This window comes from Perissodus microlepis, chromosome 20, assembly GCF_051167445.1.
Source record: "Perissodus microlepis isolate ML-2025 ecotype Zambia chromosome 20, ASM5116744v1, whole genome shotgun sequence".
NCBI classification, from domain to species: Eukaryota; Metazoa; Chordata; class Actinopteri; order Cichliformes; family Cichlidae; genus Perissodus; species Perissodus microlepis.
This window is the reverse complement of record NC_140480.1, coordinates 13030196-13048149: the sequence shown is the minus strand read 5'-3', so window position 1 is coordinate 13048149 and position 17954 is coordinate 13030196. Positions and strand designations below refer to the sequence as shown.

Below are 17954 nucleotides of genomic sequence, written 5' to 3'. Positions count from 1 at the left end.
TGCGTGCTCATCAATCTCCTCTACAGCTCAGCTAACTGAAGTCAGTTAGAAACGTCTTTTTATCTTAAAAAAAACAAGATTCTTTTTTATATTTTGTAAATTGGTTTTGAATCCAAATAAATATAATTGCTTAAAACTTGCATTGATCACCAATTATGATTAATGTTTGATAAAACATTAGCTGGTGTATGGATGCAACAATAATGGTGGTGTGTGGATTACAACAATAATAGCGAGTGTGCAGATTATATTACCTATCCTCAGTTTATCACATTAAATCTCATCTTACTAGTGACCCAGTAGCTTTTCCAAATACAGCTGAACTAACCAACATCATTTTTTCAAGTAATATAAAAATCGTTTTTATTTATTACCTTTTTAAACATCCCATTTTTTCTTTCTAATGTCATTAAATCAAGTTTGCCCATTTTTATAAAACATTTGGACCTCCACATCTTTTTAGCGTTCAGTTATTTCCTCAGTGTCACACATGGATTAGTTTTCGTCTCTTTCAATAAGAAAGTCAAATCTTCAGACCTTAAAGCAATCTTTGTTTCTTTCAATCATCTTAATATTTTTAATCTCCTGTAATATAATTGCAGTTAACCAGAGCTTAGCTACTCTGATCTACAGTGATTTTGGGGGTTTGGATTTGTTTTTCACAGGTGCAGAGCCTTTTTCTACAAAATTATGAATAAACTGCATTTTTTAAAAGTACCATTAATCATGTAGACTGACAAGTAACTAAACATGTAACACAGTGATCAGTAGAGAAGAAAGAAAATAACCCATTTACACATTTCTAGTTCAGATCAAAATTATTGTTCTGATTAAGGAAACAGTAAATTTGGCCACGTTATTGTCCTGATCCTCCAATTTTCCCTTTTCAATGTGACTAAATAAAATTCAACTTTTTTTTTTTTTTTTTAAATAAAAGCAGATGCACACCCAGATATTTCTTACAGTAAGAATCCTCCAACAACCTTTCAAAAGAAACATTTTTTGTCTTTCCTCAATTTTGAGAGCAACTGAACCCACAAACCTGAAGCTCGAGACCCCAAACTAACCAAATGTAATGTTTCCTTAATCAGCACAGTCATTTTTAACTTTTTGTGTGTTATGTTTACTCACAGTTTTGATGCTTGCTTCTTCGACTTGATCCATGATTAGCTTTTCACCGTCGCTCTGCTGTTTTCTCTCTCCTCATGCTTCTCCTTCATGCGTCCTGTCCTCAAATATAATCCAACCTGCCTCCTTGTTTCCTCCTTGACTTGTATTAGCAAAATTTCCAGGTAAATTAAGAGAAATCCAAAAAAGTTTTCCTGTTTCAAAAGCTCTTCCAGTTGCCTGTCTTCTTGTCCTCCTTCAAATGTGCATTTTTCGACTTATGTATTTATTTGAATTCATATTGCCATGACAACATAGCACAGAGCATCATGGTAGTTTAAAGCAGGTGGTTCTGTCCTCTGCAGAAATGCTGGTGTTCCATAGTGATGTAGAAGTATGTTAATAGTCTTGAAACAGACACTCACTGATCCGGTAAGAGCAGGAATTTAACTACAAACCCTCATAGTCCCCATCAGTATTCTTCATTTTGCTCTGCAGCAATGGTCACAGTGGCTGCTTTAAGTACGTTTGCCCCATAGAAATCCACTGATGTTCAGTGAGTCCCTTTGATACATATTTAGACCTTCATCATTTTCAGGGTGCATGAGTGTTATATCTCCATCTCATCCTAAACATTTTACCAACCAACACGTTCTCACTCCCAACTCGTCAAACGTGTGACGCATGGTCAGGCTCCCTCTGCTTCACTTATTGACGTGCAGGGTCCTCTCATTGAATACTATAGAGCTCCCTTAACGTTGCTTATTGACGACAAGAGATTGCCGCGGAAGAGCCTGTTGTCCGTATATTTATATATTTCCGAAATCACATTGTATTTATAGAATGACTATTAAAAGTCAGCGAGTGTCAGTAATGTTAATGTGGTTATGTTAGTAATACACCGAGTGCTAATATAACAGCTTTAAGATGCATTTGTAGATATTATTACGTGTTTTACCTTCTTTATGGTGCTAGCTTAAAGTTACAGTGTAAACGTTAGCTTATATTGTAGTAAAGCTGTTACTGTTTAAACGATGTTAGCACAGAAATATTCGCTTCTGTCATGACTGATGAAGTTACTAGTTAATAAAGTTTTCAGTAAAGTGTTTAATCGCAGCCACAGATTGACAGCAAATATCTCGATTAGCTTCAGTGCATCTATAATAAATATGTGCAAGTTTCAGTGCTTCGTTTAAACTGTATGATACTTATACTGATCCAGGGTCAGTGTAAAATACAATCCTAGCTGTGTGAACAAAGCCTGGCTCCTTTAATCCTGCATGACAAACCTCAGAATGCAGGTTATTATTACTCTTTCCTGCTGGCACACCTGTCACACCTGAGAGTCAGCTAGAAACTTACAGTGACGTGGACATCATGCAAAGACTGCCAGACTCTGTAATACTGCAAATGATCAGTGACTCATGTTAACACTAAACTTTAAACGGTATCTCTGTGTCTCTCTGTGTGTGCTGAACATTTAGGATTGAGTCAGGCTGCATCAGCTGAAGCTGTTATTTGTATATATCAGTATTTTTTTAATTCAGGTGTGGGGAAAATATGTAAGACTGCAGTGAAGCGATGTACCAGATTAATCCCTGGCCAAAGGTATCGTACTTAAATCAGACTACTGATCCAGCCACATCAGCCTTTTGTGAGGTCTGTTTAAAGTAGACTAAAAATGAACTGCAGGTTCCTGAGAGGTGGACTGTGAGCACAGAAACACATGTTCATACATACAGCTGCAGCAAACTTACATTAATTTTAAATAGATTTGTTACTCTGATGTCTGTCTCTGTGTTTGTCCTCTGACAGACTGGTGACCTGTCCAGGTGTGCTCTACCTATGACTACTGGGACAGGCTCTAGCCTCTGTAAAAGAAATTTTCTGTTATTCTCATTTAAAGTATTTAAGTGCTTATGCATATGCTTAGTTGTGACACTGTTATAGACTGTTCAGTGAAAGTTTCTAAAACTAGATGAACTTACTTCAGCATCAGCAGTTTGAGAAAACAACTCCCTTTACAGGTGCTGATAAGGCCAAGGGCACAAAACAGCATAACCATTGATCCGTTAGGTTTCATAGCGAGACATGTGAAGTGTGGTAGGATCAGTTTGTAACTTCCTCCCTCTTCCTTGGAATGCATAAAGGAGTAGGAGCACAACTTCTGTGGCAGCGCTGACATGACTGAACTGTGATGTTTGATGTGTGTTGGCGCAGTAATAAATAGCTTGATCACAGCTCTTTCTGTGTTGCAGACTTTATTTAAAAAATTCCACGACACCCCCCACCCTCCCACTGTGAACCTGAATTGAATATTCAGAAGACATTTGTTTAAATAGTTCTACAAATCTGAGCTGTTGGTGTGTCCTTGGATTGTGTGGTAATAATATTAGAGCTAGCAATCTTTCTTACTGAATCTCTACTATGAGTCATGTTACCTGAGATTAATTCTATGTTTACCTGTCAGCCTGGACAAATGTGCTGTGTGAAGGAAATTAAATTAAATCAGATCTGAACTGCGTACATTTAAGGAACCTGTTCATATTTAATTGAAATATGAACCAGTGATTTTTTGATTGCTGATTCCAAGAGAGTCTTTGTGGAAATCCTGTTTGGCTTTTTGTTATTTTAATTCTCTTCTCTGTTTTCCAGAACAGTTCTCCACAGTCGCTGTCCACATGGGTCAGTGGGACCAAGAAGCACTCTGCTAATGTGTGGACTCTGACCAGCAACATCCAGCAAGACCCAGACAGCGTTTTCTATCTCCCAGCTGGAGTTTTTTGTTTGTCTGTGACTGGAGAGTCAGATTTTTGTTGAGCTTCACACTTGCAGAGGTAAGTCAGTTTGCAGAGATCCCTCCCACCCTGGCTTTTATGTCCTAGATTTCTTATCTGAAACAGTAATATTTCAGTGACTGCTGCTTATACCACAGGTTAATACACGCTACTGATCCCTGATAGGAGAATCATCAATTTTGGCAACAAAGAAGCCTGGTGGATGTTTGTTTGCAGTCTGATGATGGGACATCATGCTCTGCATCTTCAAAGTTTGCCCCCTCATTATTATTCATACCCAGTAATGTGAAGTATGCTTATATCTACTATAACTGAACCAACCTGGTGCTCTTCATTTATGGAGGCTGTTGAGTCTGAATGTTGGATGTTGTGTATCTCGTGTTCTCTGGGCTTCGTTGTCCTCAGTCTTTTTGCAGGATCAGAAAACAAAACCAGGAGGCGTGTAAATGTTTCTTCTCCATGATGTTTCTTCAAATGTTTCTTCTGGATGATGATAAGACTGTGACACGGGATGCCACCTTTGGTCTTGTGATGAAGCAAAGCTCAGGAAGAAGTGGGATTAAATGGTACCCACATGTGTGCTGCTGAGAAGGATGTACAGGGGCACCTGCAGCCAAATCCAAGCTTCAGGTTAGTTGTAGTTGCAGAACGCTATAGGACTGAGACAGCTGAGGCATCAAATGTTTGATTAAACGGATGAAAAAGAGAAGTTTTTTCCCTATAATTATCACTTCTTAAAATCTGTAGCAACTTCAAGTCTGTCAGCGTGCTGAGCATGCTCAGAATGTGACAATATATTTTTGTTCAATATTTAATTTCTTTCAGTTGCAATTGTTAAATGAAAAAAAAATAAAAATATATTCTTATAATTTAGCAAACTAATTTATCAAAAAATATATATACATATATCTGTATTAGTTTTAATAAATTAATTTGACACCTGTATTGAAAATACCATATTGTATTCATACAGAATCAGTATGGTATCATTGTTTGTCTGCTCACTGATTGTTGAAACTAAGAGCTACTTTGATCTGTTTAGATCTAAAGTATCCAAAGTTGAGCTCTAATGTTTCTTCACCCCTGTGTGTGTGATATCTGATTTCCTACATGCTGGCAGAGCAGCAGTTTGTGCTCACAGATGGTGACGGTGTGGAGAGACGGTGGTGTTTCCTCAGAAGAACCAGCAGAGTCACAAAGGACACCAGTCCATCTCACCACCTTGACTTGCTGACTGATGTTCGTCTGCACTGCACAGAGGAAATCAACTGACCGAGGTTTGTCCAGTGACGTGTTATGAAATGTATATTTGTTTTATGCTTACAGATATGTTTTTCTTGACAGAGGCTCTGCAGAGGTTAGACAAAGCAGAGAAAATATGTGCTTTACATTTTACTGTGATTTATTGAGATATTTGTTGCCTGATGTTCAGCAGGAATGGAGAAATAGAATCAAAGGGAGATGTTTTTGATGTTTTTGTAATGATGTAAGTAAATCTTCAATATTATTTATTTGCTTGGTTATATTAGGAGTGTTTCTGAGTGAGGGGGAGAGGAGTCATCATCCAGTTTAAGTGACGTAGATCAGTGGATACACTTGTCTCCCCTTTAAAGGAGACAATCCAAGTCATCCTTAAATGTTAGTGCTTTCAAATACACAAACATTTTTAAAGGACAAAAATGAACATCCAACTTTGACTGTAATACAAAATAAATCTTTGCATGTGTGTTTTCAAACTCTCAGATGGGCAGGATATCAGTCTTGGACTGTCTAACCTGCCGGAGCAGCACTGAATGACCACCACACATGAGCATGTTCCTGCAACATTCAGCATCTGATCTGTCATCTGTGTGCTTCTGCTTTTGGTAAGTAGAGTTACCCAACTCCAGTAACTCTAAACACATGCCATCCATTTCTAACGGCCTGGTTACTTCCTGTCAGTTACTTTAGAAACCATGTGGTCACCTGACCTAACACTGTTTCTTCTTCTTCCCCTTAATGTTCAAGTGTCAAATGTCCAACAGCTGGAGAGGAAACTACACCAGTGTACTGGGATGTTTCAGCAACACGTGCCAGATGCTGTTCCTTCATGGTGACATCACCAGAGACAGCCCCACCCACCTAAGGACCTCGCCATTGATCATGATGATTATAATGATGACAGCGAGCGGAACTAAGACTGTAAAAATCCACGACCACAATTTTTCTTTCTAATTATTAATGAATACTGAGAGCCTCTTTCTGTGTTTTGTCTGTTTTGGGGTTGTTGTTTTTTTACCTCATTTGTTACTAACAAAGTTCACCAAACTCCCACAGTTTACATTCTGTATGTTTCCATCTTTACCAGCCACACTCTAACTGCATTTAAGAAAATAATCCTTAGAAATCGTCGTTTTTCTCTTTCGTAATTGATGATAATTCAGTGAATATACTGCGCTGCTTCCTTTTATTGCGTCACACATTGCTTTAAGTTTTTCAGTGTCCAGTTGGCTGTAGCTCAGGTGGCAGAGCAGGTCAGCCACTAATCAGAAGGTCGGTGGTTTGATCCCAGGCTGCCTCCTGGATGCATGCCAAATATCCTTGGGCAAGATACTAACCCCATGTTTGCCTACTGGTGGTGGTCAGAGGGCCCGGTGGCGCCTGTGTCCGGCAGCCTCGCCTCTGTCAGTGCGCCCCAGGGCAGCTGTGGCTACAATGTAGCTTGCTATCGCCAGTGTGTGAATGTGTGTGTGACTGGGTGAATGACTGAATGTAGTGTAAAGCGCTTTGGGGTCCTATGGACTAGAAAAGCGCTATACAAATGCAGGCCAGGCCAGTTATTTTTTACGGCTGTTTGAATTCTCTGTATGTTTGACCCTGTAGACTGTTTGATGGACTGCTTGTCTTCCTGTTTGTTACCGCCGCCTGTTTTTGACTAAAGATTTGGATTTCTGACTTCAACACAGCCTCTGCGTGTCCTCCCTTTGTGTCCTCTTCCTCTGTGAATGTGTTGCATGTGTCACAGATTCATTTTATTAACAGTTTTCACACAGTGAGTTGCATCAGCATTCATCCACAGCACATTTCAGAAGGATTCAGATTAATACAGTGATCTTATAGTCAGAATTATCCTGACAGACTGCCACTGTAAATTATCTTTCATCAGGTAAATTTTCAAATAAAGTCAAATAAAGTTCAGTATTTCAAAGCAGGAGTTATGAAGAATCATACTGGCATTAGGACTAATAATATGTACTTACAAAGTCAAAGTTTTTTAATTATGCTAGAATACTGGAAGACAATCAACTTTTAGTGTTTTCCGCATATTAATTATTCTGAAATAGAGATGGTGACCCTAACTGTACAGAAGCACACTAAACAACTGACAATCTAACAGACATCATTGGCCTGAGCTGTCATGCACAGTGAGTCTGATCCTTTGCTGTGAGAGTCTGACAAGCATGTTTCTGGTCAGTTTGGAAGAAATAATATCACAATGTTGATCTTTTTTTCCAATATTCCTTCTCTTTTACAACATAAACTGTGATCAAAGCTACTTATGTTCACAGCATGTAATAATACTGACAGTCCAGGGCATTGTGGTCTGTTGAGCTAGGGTTAGGGTTAGCAATTCAGACATATGTAATCAATATTAAACGTCTCTGACGTGGGCCACTGTCCGCAGTGTTGGGAAATCCATACCAGGCTGGAACGAGTCAAGGTAGGTGAGCATCCACGAGAAGACACAGCAGATGCATCCTACTAATACTGACAGGACCAGGAGACTCCAGAAACCGAGCATCTTCTCTTCAGTGCCATCCTCTCCTGTCACCCTCTCTGCCCGCAGCTCTTTGAGTATGGGGTAGATAAGGGCGCAGAGAAAGCCTTATTACTAATTTGTATTATAATTCAATTTTCATGAAATATTCATATTCAGTATTGGTCCTTTTATATTATAACCACGTATCCACCCAGGCTCATGGTGGGGCAGGGCTCTGTCCTGGGATGCTTGAGTACAAGGTAATGTACACCCTGACCAGGTATCCAGTCTGTCAGAATTGTTTTCAATATTTGGTTCAAAAACATGAGTGACAACAAAAATCCAACTAGGATTCTTGCATATGATGAATGAAGTCTGTCTTTGACTGTATTGTCCAGCTGATCCATCAAACCCCCAGCAGGTGAACCTTATTCATGACATAACACGGCAACAATGTAAAAAATTAAACAGCAACAGTCTAAATGTAAAGTGCATTCTAAACTCCTCTTCAATAAATTATATGCAAAGAGTCATTCAGGACTGTAAAACGTGAACTACAGAACCCAGAGTATTCATCATTAAATCTCTGGTTGCTTCATTTTTCTATCTATCCTATATCAGATACTTTAAAGGTTAGGTTAGGTAAAGTTGCATTCTCATGGTGAGGCAAAGTGCTTTATGTGTGTGTGTGCGTGTCATGAACGGCTATAAAAGGCCTATAATTAAAGAACAAAGCGGGGTTTGAGTTCGAGTTGCGGCAGACTGTCACTACTTGTAAATGGAACGCAGCCTTCCTACGGCGGACAGCTAATAACAGGAATCGGACGCGGTCCACCCAAGTCCACAGCAACCACCATAGCAACCGCCTAGCATGACCTTAAAAACATATTCTGTCTTCATAACTATCAAAAACATGAAATGGTTTGCAAAGTGTTTAAGTGTTACAGCTGCAGAGAGCTATGGCGGTATCTTTGGAAGCTGTTTACATAGCTAATAATATACGATGTAACCATGGAGACAGTCAGTCACGTGAGCTAGCGGTGCATGTTTACTACAGTGAATAAGGTGATTGCGTGCACAGCGTCCACACGCTGCAGGGGGTAAAGACATTACTTCAATATTGTTTTATATTGATATATATTTGCCTTCTGTTGACCATCACCTCAGGTTCACCATTACAGTTTCAGCATACAGATGCACACTGTCTAAATATCAACACATTCAAAAACTTATGTCTCAGAAATAAGCACAGCTGTTCATGTTTGTCATTAGAGTTTTATTTGTAAGAAAATTATGAACTTCATATTGTGTATCAAATAAAAGAACATTTCACAACTCTGAGTCAACAGAAACAGGTAACAGAAATGTCTCTAATGTAGACATGTACAGTGTAGTGTAAGCATTAAAAGATCATAAAGGAAAAACTAACATTTATGTGAAACTAATTGTAATAAAAAAAAATGAACAGGTGGTTTATAGATGTAAAAGAAAGAATCTGAAAACAACACTTTTTTGGTCTAAGTGATCAAAGTAGAAAACAGAACTGATGTTCAAAAACAAACCGTAGCTGCACTAATATTACACATCTCCATTGTTGTGGTGAACAGACATGTTGCTTTTAAAACCACATGCAGTGTGTGACCGTGACTGTTCACTGAGACCATGAACGCCACTTCGCTGAAGCCTTCGCCTTCTTCTTCTTCTTCTAAAATGGAAGCAGAAGGAGCACGAGCTGCTTTGATCTACTGAAAGGAAAAAGCAGAACATCTGAGCTGAAACCAGTCAGCTGAAATCATTAAGACAGGAACAATCATTCAATGCAGTGTCTCAGGTGGCTTAGCCTGTTACAACTGTTGATACAAGCTAAATACGGTTAACACACAGTGTCAGGGAGCTCCAGTGTGGGAACTAGTGGCTTTAGGTTTGTAGTCATTTAACTTTCATCCATTCATTCATTTAATTCAGGAGGAAGAAATGTCAGGTTGATGCAGGCTGGTTACATGCATTTGGTCCCATGCTGTCTTTAACTAAATGACTTGGTTCATTTTATGGCTGGGCTGTACGTGGGGTTATATCATGTTATTTGGGCAGGAGTACCTGTCCCCTGTTAGACTTAGAAAGTTTCTCCATAAGTAGAGTTTCTAACTCTTCTAGCACATCTGTTGCTGACAGCTTTTTGGTGGCTCTTTTTACCCCACACTGGTTGTGAGTGTGTAAATAGCCCCACTAGTTCTTTTGGGTTGCAGTTAACTTGGGAGGAAGAGGTAGGTCTGCCATGACTAGATGAATAACAATTATCTGGGATACATAAATTTCATAATGCATGCATATATCTCTCTAAACCTGGCCTGAGGGCTGCCATTTTTTACATTCAGTTATTTCTTTGTTGAATCTAAATAATGAATGTGTTACAGTTAAACTGACACTGATCAGTGTAAATGGCTCATTGGGACACAGAAACCTTTAAATTAAACCCTATCACCTGATATCGAGTGTCAAACAATATCAAAGCTGTAAAAGCTGTTTACAGTCAGAATTTATAAAGCTATGATTGTAAATAAATTCAAACAAGTGAGCTTTTCTCTTTGTGCTGAATATCAACACTGTGATTTCTTAGACTGCAAGCTTTACTTTAGCACAACCAGTTGTAGAAGCTGCCACTCCAAATGTCTTTTGATAGCAAGAAAAAAATACCTTTTCAGTACACGGCCTGAAGTTCTTCTCTGACATCTTCTGCAATCGGCTTTGTCTGCTGGTTTGAAGACAATAAACCACAAAAAGATGATTTAGTCACTTTGTCTGCGTCATGCAGCTCGAATGTGTCGTGTAACGATGTTGAATAGCCGTCGTTATCCCTCTGCTGTGTCAGTAGGATTGTACTGTACAGCATCTCACTGATATGTGAGGAATGCTAATGTAACACGATAACAGACTTCCATCATTAAAACATAAAGGACAGGAGATATTTACATATTTTTATATTTATATTACATTTTATAGCTGACGGATATTACTAAATAGATAGAATTTACTAAATAGCTGGATGAACATGAAAAATATGTCTATAATAACAAATGACCATGAGAGCCAGTAGAATTAATTCAACTGGACACTCAAAAGATGTCCTTAAATGCTCTTTAAGTGGCAGAACAAACAAACAAACAGTTAATTGCTTACTTGAGATGAAATCTGCTCAGCTACTTTGAAAACAGCTTCTAAGTGGTTCCTCCTTTAACAGGATGACTGCTCAGGGGTAAGGCCATCATGCAATCCAGCAACCTTTATGGTTCTGCTTTGATTCACCAGGAACTATTAGGGAAACCTTCCAGCGCCTCCTGTGAAAGACACAGGCATAAACACACAAACATTTATTAACATGTTCCACAGTCTTCCAGTTTGATTTTCTCATCCTGTGGACAACAACGTACATGGATGCAGGTTTATTGTTAACTTTTGTAAGGTTTATTTAGTGAACATATCCAGCTGCAGCTCCACTGTGATCCTGAACTGGATAAGCACTTAAGAAAATGTGTCAATAAATGGACATACATCAACTTACTATATTTATCCAAACAGACAGGACCAATAATGCTTCACTGAGTTAGAGACTTTAACAGTCTCTTCTATGTAAGAATGTCTCGTGCTGATATACCTGCAAACTTGACAACAAAGGTTTTTCAGACTACATTTAGCTGTCCTCTATGTCAGCTCACACATTTACATTCATGTCACGCTTATTTCTGCTTTCCCATTTTATAATTATTACTTACATTTTGATTAGATACCTTGAGTTTGTAAATGATCAGATTACATAATTGGAATACAATGTATCCAATTCAGGGTTGCGGGAGGATGAAGCCTATCCCAGCTGATACAGGACAAAGACAGGCTGCCAGTTTATTGCAGGGCTAACACAATATGTGTAACAGAAAATCCACTTAAATGTTTGATATTTCTTATAATAATCATAATTATGACTATTATTTAAAGGTTTCTTTATAAATACATTTTGATTTTTTTATAACACCTAAAATCCAAACCTGAGCTGTTTCAGATTCTGACCTCTGACCTCAGTGACCTGGCTGTGTCCTCACTGCAGCTCCCTCTTGGAAGTACGTCTGCTTCTTGTCTACCCCCAGTGTTGACCGCCTGCCCTTGATATCACGTACTGTACCTGAGGAACAAAAAAGGACAAACACTTGCCTTCATTTAAGAAGTACATTCATACAGAGGTAATCTATGGAAACACACTAGTTCACCCTTTGGGAGAAATCAGTTCCTGTGAAACATTTCTGTAAATGAACATCATGTGGAGAATGAATGAAATGAGTTCTTCAGGTGACTCAGCAGACCCACACTGACAAATGAAATCTAGTTAAACTATTAAGCATATTTGCTCTTCTGAAATCTGTGTTAAACAACAACAAACATAAATTAGTAACAAAAATAAAGCTGAGTAGAGGCTTTACAAACCACCAGCAGCCATAATGCTAAATTTTAATCTTCAAATGTTTCTGAGCCGTCTTCAACCTGCTTTTAACACATTAAAGTCCCACAGTCAATGCAGCCTGACTCAATCCTAGATGTTCAGCACACACAGAGAGACACAGAGGTACTGTTTAAAGTTTAGTGTTAACATGAGTCACTGATCATTTGCAGTATTACAGAGTCTGGCAGTCTTTGCATGATGTCCACGTCACTGTAAGTTTCTAGCTGACTCTCAGGTGTGACAGGTGCGCCAGCAGGAAAGAGTAATAATAACCTGCATTCTGAGGTTTGTCATGCAGGATTAAAGGAGCCAGGCTTTGTTCACACAGCTAGGATTGTATTTTACACTGACCCTGGATCAGTATAAGTATCATACAGTTTAAACGAAGCACTGAAACTTGCACATATTTATTATGAATGCACTGAAGCTAATCGAGATATTTGCTGTCAATCTGTGGCTGCGAATATTTCTGTGCTAACATCGTTTAAACAGTAACAGCTTTACTACAATATAAACTAACGTTTACACCGTAACTTTAAGCTAGCACCATAAAGACGGTAAAACACGTAATAATATCTACAAATGCATCTTAAAGCTGTTATATTAGCACTCGGTCTATTACTAACATAACCACATTAACATTACTGACACTCGCTGACTTTTAATAGTCATTCTATAAATGCTGTCCGTTTAAATGGTCTTACCTGTACACACTGCTGTATCCACCGGATTCCAGCCAGAGTGGATTCTGGAGTCTTCCCACGCTCCTGTTAGTGATCCTCCATCTGGATGGATGAGAACAACCTTCTGAACAATCTAGCAGGAGATGGCCCATATCTATGGGACTGATTTGTGCTAATAACGCCCATTGTATGGACTGATAACATCCGAAGCAGGTGAATAAAGTCACCCAGTCGCTAGCTGTGCCATTACCCAGCATACATCACTCCCTCCATAAATGCAATAAACGATACAAAAGTATCGTTCTACCTGTTTTCCAGGTAGTTGTTTACATTATATAATTTATTGTGTTCAGTATACGTCACTACAATGTGATTTCGGAAATATATAAATATACGGACAACAGGCTCTTCAGTGAGTGTCTGTTTCAAGACTATTAACATACTTCTACATCACTATGGAACACCAGCATTTCTGCAGAGGACAGAACCACCTGCTTTAAACTACCATGATGCTCTGTGCTATGTTGTCATGGCAATATGAATTCAAATAAATACATAAGTCGAAAAATGCACATTTGAAGGAGGACAAGAAGACAGGCAACTGGAAGAGCTTTTGAAACAGGAAAACTTTTTTGGATTTCTCTTAATTTACCTGGAAATTTTGCTAATACAAGTCAAGGAGGAAACAAGGAGGCAGGTTGGATTATATTTGAGGACAGGACGCATGAAGGAGAAGCATGAGGAGAGAGAAAACAGCAGAGCGACGGTGAAAAGCTAATCATGGATCAAGTCGAAGAAGCAAGCATCAAAACTGTGAGTAAACATAACACACAAAAAGTTAAAAATGACTGTGCTGATTAAGGAAACATTACATTTGGTTAGTTTGGGGTCTCGAGCTTCAGGTTTGTGGGTTCAGTTGCTCTCAAAATTGAGGAAAGACAAAAAATGTTTCTTTTGAAAGGTTGTTGGAGGATTCTTACTGTAAGAAATATCTGGGTGTGCATCTGCTTTTATTTAAAAAAAAAAAAAAAAAGTTGAATTTTATTTAGTCACATTGAAAAGGGAAAATTGGAGGATCAGGACAATAACGTGGCCAAATTTACTGTTTCCTTAATCAGAACAATAATTTTGATCTGAACTAGAAATGTGTAAATGGGTTATTTTCTTTCTTCTCTACTGATCACTGTGTTACATGTTTAGTTACTTGTCAGTCTACATGGTTAATGGTACTTTTAAAAAATGCAGTTTATTCATAATTTTGTAGAAAAAGGCTCTGCACCTGTGAAAAACAAATCCAAACCCCCAAAATCACTGTAGATCAGAGTAGCTAAGCTCTGGTTAACTGCAATTATATTACAGGAGATTAAAAATATTAAGAGGATTGAAAGAAACAAAGATTGCTTTAAGGTCTGAAGATTTGACTTTCTTATTGAAAGAGACGAAAACTAATCCATGTGTGACACTGAGGAAATAACTGAACGCTAAAAAGATGTGGAGGTCCAAATGTTTTATAAAAATGGGCAAACTTGATTTAATGACATTAGAAAGAAAAAATGGGATGTTTAAAAAGGTAATAAATAAAAACGATTTTTATATTACTTGAAAAAATGATGTTGGTTAGTGCAGCTGTATTTGGAAAAACTGCTGGGTCACTAGTAAGATGAGATTTAATGTGATAAACTGAGGATAGGTAATATAATCTGCACACTCGCTATTGTTGTTGTAATCCACACACCACCATTATCGTTGCATCCATACACCAGCTAATGTTTTATCAAACATTAATCATAATTGGTGATCAATGCAAGTTTTAAGCAATTATATTTATTTGGATTCAAAACCAATTTACAAAATATAAAAAAGAATCTTGTTTTTTTTAAGATAAAAAGACGTTTCTAACTGACTTCAGTTAGCTGAGCTGTAGAGGAGATTGATGAGCACGCAATAAAGTGAACTTGTTAGGGAGAGTTTGCAATCAACTCAAATTTTGATGATAGACACAGATAAAAATGAGCGTTTTTTTAGACACTGATGTGTGGACCGATCACATGGTTATAAACCAGGTGAAAATTGACTTCAAACTTTTGAGCTGTGGTGTAGATTGATTACAATGATAGCGTATAGTTATCTATTACAGAAGAATATATAGAAGTATGAGGACAGAGAGACACTGTTAAAAAGTTATGAGCTGTCTTGATGCAGAGAAAGTGGAGTTTGTCATCCTGGAGCTGTTGCCAAGATTGAACGATGCTCTGGCTCTGTGGTCAAGTTCAGACATAGGCTTTAAGCAACCATGAGCCACTGATAAGCGTGATAGATTAATAAGCATGTATAAAGTGGACTTGTTAAACAGCTCTGATAGGAGAAAGTCAATGAGCACGCAATAAAGTGGACTTGTTAGGGACAGTTTACCATCAGCCTTGATAAAGTTTAACTTCATTTGTATTGAAAGACAGACTTTAAAGAAGATTCTTATTTGAAACTGGTGATAAAATCCAGGTCAGATACAGTTACATACAAGCATACAGTACACACTACTGCTCAAAGGTCAGAGGTCAGTTAGAAAAGACCCTGATTTTAATAGAAAATTGGCTTTAATGCAACATCACATGAAGTTTATCAGTAATGTTTCACAGCTTTAATCAAATCCTTCATCATCCATAAGTTGTGATGGAAAAATGTCTGCAAGCGTGCAGGAGCCCATTTTTAGAGACAATCATTCCTGTGTTATAATGCTCATTGAAGTTTATCAGGTCAGACGACCAACAGATGATAAGAAATATAATCTTACTAATTATTAGAGTTGAAAAGTACTTTGCTAAGCAAAATTCAATGAGGTTAGGCTGGAGATTGAGACGTTAACATAAAAGGGTCAGTTGGTGATGCATGAAAGAAAATAAATTTCTTCTAAAAATCTATTGGAGAATTCTGATTGTAAGAAATGAAAAATATTCAAAGAGTGAAACTGTTTCACACAGTAGAAATTTGTATTCATCGTTTATATTGGTTTTTTTTCTGATTTTAGTGTTTATTTGTGAGTGTAGTTTTTATTTGCATGATTTTATTCTGTTTGTATCACATTGTTTCAGTGTGTTATTTTACATTGTTTTAATCCACTGTGGATTGGCTGGCAATGGGACAAATTAGCTGATAGTGATCACATGTTGAGGCATGGGTGTGTCCAGAGGTGTCCTTTCAGCTGTTTAAAGGTCGTATTAAAAGGAAGCAAGCTGAGCACTGGGAGGAGAGAGGCCCTAGATTGGAAGAGGAACGCATGAAGGCCAGGTGGAAAAGAGGGAGCCGCTGTGTGATCGTGGGGGGTGCGACGCCTCGTCTGGAGACCGGTCAGCGTGATGTGGTGACCCAGTCCCGACAGCAGGAACGGCGACAGTAGGAGACAACGTGTGTGATTGACATCAGGGCAGATGTATACTGCCTGCATTTGTGAGTAGTGTCTCACTGTTGTTCACTGGGTGCAGCCGTGTTGGGAGAGGGTCGCCATGGCTATAAGCCAGGGCAGCTTCCGGGATGATGGTTCTGTCTCCTATTTGTTTTTACTTATAGGTGATGACGTGAGGGGAGCCGCGGTGGTATCGAGCGACGGACTCCAATGCAGAATGCGAACTGGGTTGGGATGTGATGGACCCAGTTGACGGACGAGACTGGGACAGGAGGCTCCTCGTCTGCCTGACACGAGGCTGGCGTGGACCCCGCTCAGCAAGAGGAATTTCTGTCCAGCTCAAGAACACACAAGGAATATTTGTCCTGGGTTGTGGGACTGGGTGGGATTTCTGTGCATGAAGAGAATTGTATTTTGACCAGTTTTAGAATAATCTTATCCAGTCTCAGTGGGAATTTTAGCATATCGAGAATATTTCATTGTATACTTTATTTCTTAGTATCTGGTTTGTTCTATTCCTGCTGTCCACCTCGTGGAATAAACATGAATGAAACAATACTTTCCTGTCAAAAACAATATTTTAGTCAGGGCTAGCGGAAAGTTTCATATATATCATGAACATCTTTCCTCTTTGTCTTCCTATAGTTTCGTTTCATTTTCTTACCCCAACCGGTGGAGGCAGATGGCCGCCCCTCCCTGATTCTGGTTCTGCCGAAAATGGAGTTTTCTTGCTCATAGGGGGTCATTTGATCGTTTGGGCTTCCTCTGTATTATTGCACAACCTTTATCTTACCATATATTTCAAGTTTATATGTTGTGAATTGGCTTGATTTAAATCAAATTGAACTCATTCAATTAGAACCAAATATAACTTGTAATCGAATCTATTCAAATGTAAAGTCATCTCACTCAATTTGTACAACTAGCACTGAAACATACACTGACATCCTCTGTTTCCCAATTAGCAGATCAGAGGTTGCTGTTTTATTCATGACTCAATACTTGAATGGTTTTAATAAACATTTAAAAAGTACATTGCTTCATTGTATGATTAATTCTTTGTCTGTGTCAGTCCTTAATACACACACGTATACAATAATTCTAGTTGCCACAGTCTCCGGAGATCCTATGCTCCCTTTTCTCATACTTTTCTTCACTGTTTACCTCATTTTGCGGAATAAAATGTATATTTTTGTAAACAATGACTTGTTTTGGGCCATTAAAAAAAACTGTCTCCATATGAGGACGTACTTGAAGAGAAAAAGTCACCACTTTGCATTTTACAAATCAAGTAAACAAACACGGGGCTGTTTATCATATAACTAACTTTTAGGTCTGTGGGATGGAAGGACAGGAGCTTTAAATGTTGTGCCTCCATAATTATTCTAGAGTCTTTACAGTGTTCAGCGCCTGCTGTGATTTAGTGCTACATACATAAACTTGAAATGAATGAATCCACCTGTTCACAGGAGATCACAGGAAGATGACACCAAACATCAGAAGATCTTATTGTGCGCCACAGGGTGGTTTCTTGGGGCTAAAAGCACATAATAAACTACAGCAGAAGCTCACATAAAGCAGGAAATAAGCAGGCAGCACTTGATCTGCTAATGCACGTTTCCCACTTTTATTGTTGCCTCATTCACTAACAGTTCAATGGTGCAAGATTACCATACACAGAATTAGGATATCTGCATGACACATCTATGCTGTACAGCTAATGGATTATAATTATTAC

The 17954-nt window shown here is 38.4% G+C and overlaps 2 long non-coding RNA genes across 6 annotated transcripts; one reads left to right on the top strand and one right to left on the bottom strand.

The window, feature by feature from the left end:
* The first annotated feature begins 3215 nt into the window (after positions 1-3215).
* LOC146364246 (uncharacterized) lies at positions 3216-6203 on the top strand. 4 transcript variants are annotated; one of them, XR_014799093.1, is made up of 5 exons: positions 3216-4156; positions 4311-4535; positions 5026-5182; positions 5435-5770; positions 5913-6203. It is a non-coding gene; the product is annotated as an uncharacterized LOC146364246 (long non-coding RNA). The 4 variants fall into 4 exon arrangements; XR_014799092.1 differs by having other exon boundaries at positions 3216-4535; positions 5435-5543; positions 5649-5770; XR_014799091.1 differs by having other exon boundaries at positions 3216-4535; positions 5031-5182.
* Positions 6204-8847: 2644 nt separating this feature from the next.
* LOC146364245 (uncharacterized) lies at positions 8848-12074 on the bottom strand. 2 transcript variants are annotated; one of them, XR_014798841.1, is made up of 4 exons: positions 11707-12074; positions 10822-10979; positions 10339-10396; positions 8848-9389 (listed from the first exon to the last, which is right to left on the bottom strand). It is a non-coding gene; the product is annotated as an uncharacterized LOC146364245 (long non-coding RNA). The 2 variants fall into 2 exon arrangements; XR_014798842.1 differs by lacking the exon at positions 11707-12074 and having other exon boundaries at positions 10822-11198.
* Between the last annotated feature and the right edge of the window lie 5880 nt (positions 12075-17954).